Source organism: Python bivittatus, unplaced genomic scaffold (genome assembly GCF_059951505.1).
Source record: "Python bivittatus isolate LINGU-HERP-01145 unplaced genomic scaffold, Pbiv_v1 ctg000010_np1212, whole genome shotgun sequence".
NCBI classification, from domain to species: Eukaryota; Metazoa; Chordata; class Lepidosauria; order Squamata; family Pythonidae; genus Python; species Python bivittatus.
The window spans coordinates 1,905,827-1,911,826 of record NW_028277029.1 but is presented as its reverse complement, the minus strand read 5'-3'; positions in this window follow the sequence as shown (position 1 = coordinate 1,911,826).

Sequence of the window (6,000 nt, the reverse complement as noted above, 5' to 3'; positions counted from 1 at the left end):
ATTGCGCAATCTAGCACCATTCCAAATCCTTTTCACAAGTATCTTTTCCAAGCTAGGTACCTCCTCCCCACCATCCCATACATCTGCCTTTGGCTTCTGTTTCATAAGTGAAGGACTTGGCATTTGTCTCTGGTAAATTTCATGTGGTGTGATTCATTTATTTGGTCTGGTGGTGAAGGCTCCAGGCTGGAAATCAGGAGATGGTGAGTTCTTCTCCCGCCTGAGGCACGAAAGCCGGCTGGGTGACTTTGGGCCAGTCCCTCTCTCAGCCCAACTCACCTCACAGGGTTCTCGTTGTGGGGAAAATAGGAGGAGGAAGGAGTGTTTAGTATGTTCACCGCCTTGAGTTATGTATAAAAATAAGAAAGGCAGGATAAAAAACCTAAAAATAAAATAAAATAAAAATTGGTACCATCAGCAGATCTGAGAGCTGTTTCTTTACCTCTTTCTCCAAGTCATTAATGCAAACGTTGAACTGTACAGACCCCAGGAGTGAATCCCGTGACACCCCACTGCCCTTGGATAACGAACCATGGGTGAGAACTCCGTCTGTGACTTCCGAGCTGGTGACGGACGTACTTCGTTGTCATGTCACAACGAGTTTGCTTGCTCATCAGAAAGCGTGGAGTTCTTTGCTGAAAAGAAGATAGACTCTATCGGCCGAGAGATTGTTGGACTCAGGTCCCATCCTGGCTGGGGATTATGGGACTTGAATTTAGAAGAGCGGCGGCCTGGGGAAGGCTGAAGCGGAATATTTTCCTGTTTCAGACACGTTTAAGAAATGAATCTTTGCAGCAGGAGAGATCCAATAGGTATCTGTCTCTGTTTTGAAGTTAACTTCACTTTCCCCCCATCCTCTGAAGTTTAGAGCGACGCCTGGTGTTTGCAGCACGAAATAATCCTCCTTGCCCTGTACACTGAAAGGTTAGCTGGGATCTATTCCTCCCGGGCAGTTTTAAACAGGATTTTCTGATATTCTCCCCTTTTGTCCTTGTTTTAAACGTAGCCCTGTGCAACTGGACAAATTGCCCCGAAATGACTTTGCGGGTCTGGCGGCCGTGAGCTTCTGGGAAGCGCATCTCAAGAGCAGCGTGAAATAGCAGGGAATGGAGCTGAAAACAAGGATGAAAGAGTCGAAGAATTAAAAAAGAAAGAAAGAAAGAAATTGCAACTCAAAAACAAAGTGCAGAAGGTCACAAAAATTGCAATCTGCCGGATATTGGAAAGGAACTAGAAGGCCAGGTCAGAAAATGTCTGGCTATTCTGAGTACCTTCTAAGCGGCAAATTTTAGGGCTACAAAAATCCAGGCAATCATTAGATGGTAGCGAAGAGATAAATAAAATCCTTTAAAAAATCTGAATTTTTTAGCAGCCCAGATCCGGCAGTTCTACAGTTAATTACAATATCTTTCTTTGCATCAGAACCTACACCCCATATCAGAAATTAATATTTAGGTTAAGGAAAAAACAGGATCAAGAGAAAAATAACTTCTGCTCAAGGTATGATATTTTTGCATATGTTTGAATGACACGACACCGTTGGAATAATATGAAAACACATTCAATGTGATTTTATCCCCCGGGGAAGTAGCCATAACTGCACGCACGATGGCTTTCTTTCGATGGGCCCAAGGTGAAGTTGGGTTCTCATATTAATTAAAAGTTAACACTTATTTAATTCTTATTATTGGATTCTTATTACTGAAATGTATTGATGAATTACATTAGGTTTTACATTTCTTCGCTGTGCATTGCCCATATCTTAGGGCAGTGTTTCTCAACCTTGGCAACTCTAAGATGTGTGGACTTCAACTCCCAGAATTCCCCAGCCAGCCTTGCTGGCTGGGGAATTCTGGGAGTTGAAGTCCACACATCTTAGAGTTGCCAAGGTTGAGAAACACTGCATTAGGGTGATATACCAAAAGAATGAAATAAATATAAGGAATAGCTTGGCCAGGTTCTGTCCAAAACAGGTAGAGCTTGATTGCACCGTCATGGCGGCTCTCTTGACATTTCTGACTATACTTTGTAGACACCGCTAGATCTGGGCTCTTGGATGGCTCAGACCTCGGTTCCCCCTCTCTCATCTTCCTTGCAATTCTTCCTGAAAGCCCTAAACATTAAAGAGAGAAGGGGAGAACCCAACCAGGTCAGCGAATAGCCAAATGTTTGTGTGGTTTCTTTAGGTGGAAGGTTGGTCAGCTTCAGAGAGAACGACTGTCTTGAAAGGATAACTCCCCGACGGGACAGGACGGGACACGAGAGATAGTGGGCAAAGGGTACCAAATTGCAACCCCTTGACCACGGTGCCATTTGATCACTAGGGGGCCCTTATGATCTGGGGGCTGCACTGAAGGCAAAGCCTTGGTGATTTAGCACAAGGAGAGCATTAGGAGCACATCAACAATGGGATGGAGTTTGCTGCTCCCAACCTGTCTCGCCTTTCCTCATTTTCTTCACCACCAGGCCCCACATTCAGCCCCCTGGATTTGTGGCATAGATCAGCAGATAAAGTAGACTTTGTTCTTTCTTTGAGAAGGACTCAGCAAAAAGCAAAAAAGGTGATCGTACCATGATAAAGTAAGAGCTAGAGATTGCAGGAACGGGGCACAGTTTGGTCTAGCAGTGAAGGCACCAGGCTAGAAAGCAGGAGACGGTGCGTTCTCCTCCCACCTCAGACATGAAAGCTGGCCAGGCGACTTTGAGCCAGTCCCTCTCTCAGCCCAACTCACCTCACAGGGTTGTTGTTGGGGAGGAAATAGGAGGAGGAAGATGTATGAGGTATGTTCGCCACCTTGAGTTATTTATACAAATAATAAAGGTGGGATTAAACATCTAAAAAAAAAAATGATGAAGGGTGGACTGGATAGCTCCTTCCAGTATCTGAAGAGATGTCCCACAGAGGGTCAAGCCCTGTTTTTCCTCTTTCCAGGATAAAGGGGAGTCTGCACTGATGGTCACTGGCTTCAAATGGTTGCTGAGACCGAATGCGGACCTTTGCCCCTTTTTATATGCATGCAGTACGTGCAGAAATGGTTAAAAAGGGGCAGGGTTTTGACTGCCCAGTTGTGTCTGTTGCACTGAAACCAGTGAGTGTTACAGTGGATTCCCCAGGCAGGGTGCAGGACATGGAAGGATGGACTGCAGATAAAGGGAGAAAAAATTCCTAACAGCAAAGAACAGTTTGATGGTGGCCAGGGGTGTCCACAGGGGGTTCAAAAGAGTCAAGGTGGCGGCCACAACGGTGTGTTCGAAGCCCACAATGCACATAAAGAAAAGGCAGGCCTTTGATCACCTAGTTGTGACTGCCATTTTGACATTTTTGAACCCATCCCTGCCTACTGTCCTCATGGTGGGTCTAATGATCCAGAGGGATGGGGGGCTTCTTCCATTGGGCAAGCAAAGGCTAGACCATCTTCCATCTGGGAAGCTTTCATTCTTCCTGCCCTGGGCAAGGGGGTTGGACTTGCCCCTTCTGGCTCAAGGGTTTTATGAAACACAGGTGGCTCATGGCTTGTGTTTTGCACATTTATTCACCATAGGGTAGGTAATGCTCACGGCACCTTTGTTTGGAAGCCAGAGGAAGCGTTCAGTTGAGTTCCTTCCAACAAGTTCCAGCACAGGGTTTCTCCCCACTTGGATTCCAAAGCAGGTAACAACAGCACATTAAAATTCAGGGTCCGATGTCAGATGGGCGATGGAGAAATGTGGTTTTCCTGACCCTCAGGAGACTGCGTCCCTCGCTTGCATCCTCGCCCCACAGCCTGCAGAAGAGCAGGTGCATCCAGGGAATCGGTAGGGCATTCCTTCTCGCTGTACTTCTTTTCATCAAAACAAAAACATGCCTCGTGGAATTTAAAACCTCCTGTTTTTGTTCACTTCATACACACCACTTGCAAACTGGTTTTTCCTGATTATATTTTAAGGTGGGTGAGGAAGGGTGGTGCTGACAGAAAGACCCGGCCTGTCCTACAGGTTGATCCCGGCTTGACTTGCAGAGCTGATCTAGAAGCATGAGGGAGTAGAGGGTTGTGAGTACCTGCAGGGTCAGGTCAAGAGGTGAGTAGGAGAGGGTTTTGTTTGGCTTTGCACGTGTGTAGGATACTCTACTGCAGTGTTTTTCAAACTTGACAACTTTAAGCTGTGTGGACTTCAACTCCCAGAATTCAGAAGGAATTGAAGTCCACACAGCTTAAAGTTGCCAAGTTTGAAAAACACTGCTCTACTGCATCTTCACAGTGTTTATCATCCATATGAAGCTGCTGGTGAATTGGAAGTAAGTGTTCTCCATTGTTGGATAACGTATTTCTACTTTCTCCTTGCAAACTGAAACAGGCCACGTTATAGAAATGCTGAGCCAGGATTCAGAAATGGGCTAATTCACTTGGACCCTAATTCAGAGCAATCTGGATGATTTTGGTGCAGGCCGACATGCACTTTCGTGGTCTGAATTAATCCAAGTACGATTTGGGTCCAAGTTGGAGATTTGTCCAAACCGTTCAGACGTTTGAACTGAATCAGAACACTTTCCCAAATAGTTTCAAACATCCAAATCATTCTGAATGCTTGAATGGAATGAAACTCAGTTTGCACATAAGTAGCATTCACCCTGTTTTTGTTGGGGTTGCACTCAAGAAAAAAAAATTTGTTCCTCACCTGGGAGGAACATATTGCGAGATCTGGCACTGTCATAAGAGACCCAGGGGGTTTCTGTGGCACAGAATGTATTTTAGCTCTATGTTACTTTGCCAATTACACTCAGTTCCAAGCAGGGTGACCCATAATATGCTAACTGCCTGATCTGATTATTGCAATGTACGCTTAAGAGACTTCATGCTCCGCATGGCAACATTTTGCAAATGATGTGAGTTCAGTAATGTATTTTGCATCAGTTGCTGACGCAAATTTCATAATTTGTGTCCTCTGTGTGATGACGCGTGCGCTGTCACTTGCCCTCCCTTTTGTGAATGAATGAATGAATCCATGGACAGCTCTTGAAGATGGTTCGGAAGTTTTAATTGGCACAAAAGGAAAGGCCAGGAGATGGTTGGTTCATGATGCACCAAGATTTGAAAAGCTTGATTGTCCTGCTGATTCTTTGAGTCCTTTTTCTGTGTATTTCTTTCACAGAGGAATGAAGATGACCTAAACAGGAGAAGATTTTGAGGCACTCGTGCACAAGAGCTTTGCCCCCGTTCAGAAGCAGCCCTGGACCTGAATGAGTGCATGAAGCCAGCTGTTTCTGGGAGCAATCAAGTCTCCTGTTGCCTGCAATTCATGCTACCATATGAAGGAAAGTCCATGGTGAGATGAAAAAGACAAAATGGAAACATCCAGGCTGGCTACCACCTTCCTCAGACAAGGTCTACAAGCCTTCCAAAGTCCCAAATGGCATGTCTGCAGGTTTAAAGCCAGGCTTGGAGAAGAAGGGAGGTAAGTCCCAAGCAATGAGAGGGTCCAGGAACAGGGTTTGTTGAGGGCAGAGAAGAAGCAGCCCAGGAGCTGGGAAGGAAGATGAATCAAGACTTTCTGCAAGCGAGGAAAGTGACTGTTCAGCAGCTCCACGTGGCTGTGGCACCGTTGAGAAAACATCAGCCTTGCTTGGGTTTCAGATGAACTCCAACCAGAAGAAATGGACTCAGCTCCCAGAAACAGTTGGCATCATTCGGGTCCAGAGTTGGTTCTGAACTGGTGCAAAGCTCTTGTGCGGAAGTGCCTCAAAACTTTCCCTGGTTAGGTCATCTTCATTGCTCTGTGAAAGAAATACACAGGGAAAAAGCCTCCCATCTTAAAGAATCAGCTGAAGGACCTGCCTCTCTCACTTCAGGAACTATGCTGGCAAGCCATTTAGGCCCTGAAGTGCATAGCCCATCAATCAAGCTTCCCAAATCTTGGTGTATCATGGACCAGCCATTTCCTGGCCTTTCTTTCCCGGCGTTGCCTCCTTCCCCTCCCGTCCAACGTCACCAACTTGTAGGATCCACCAATCCCTCTCCTTAA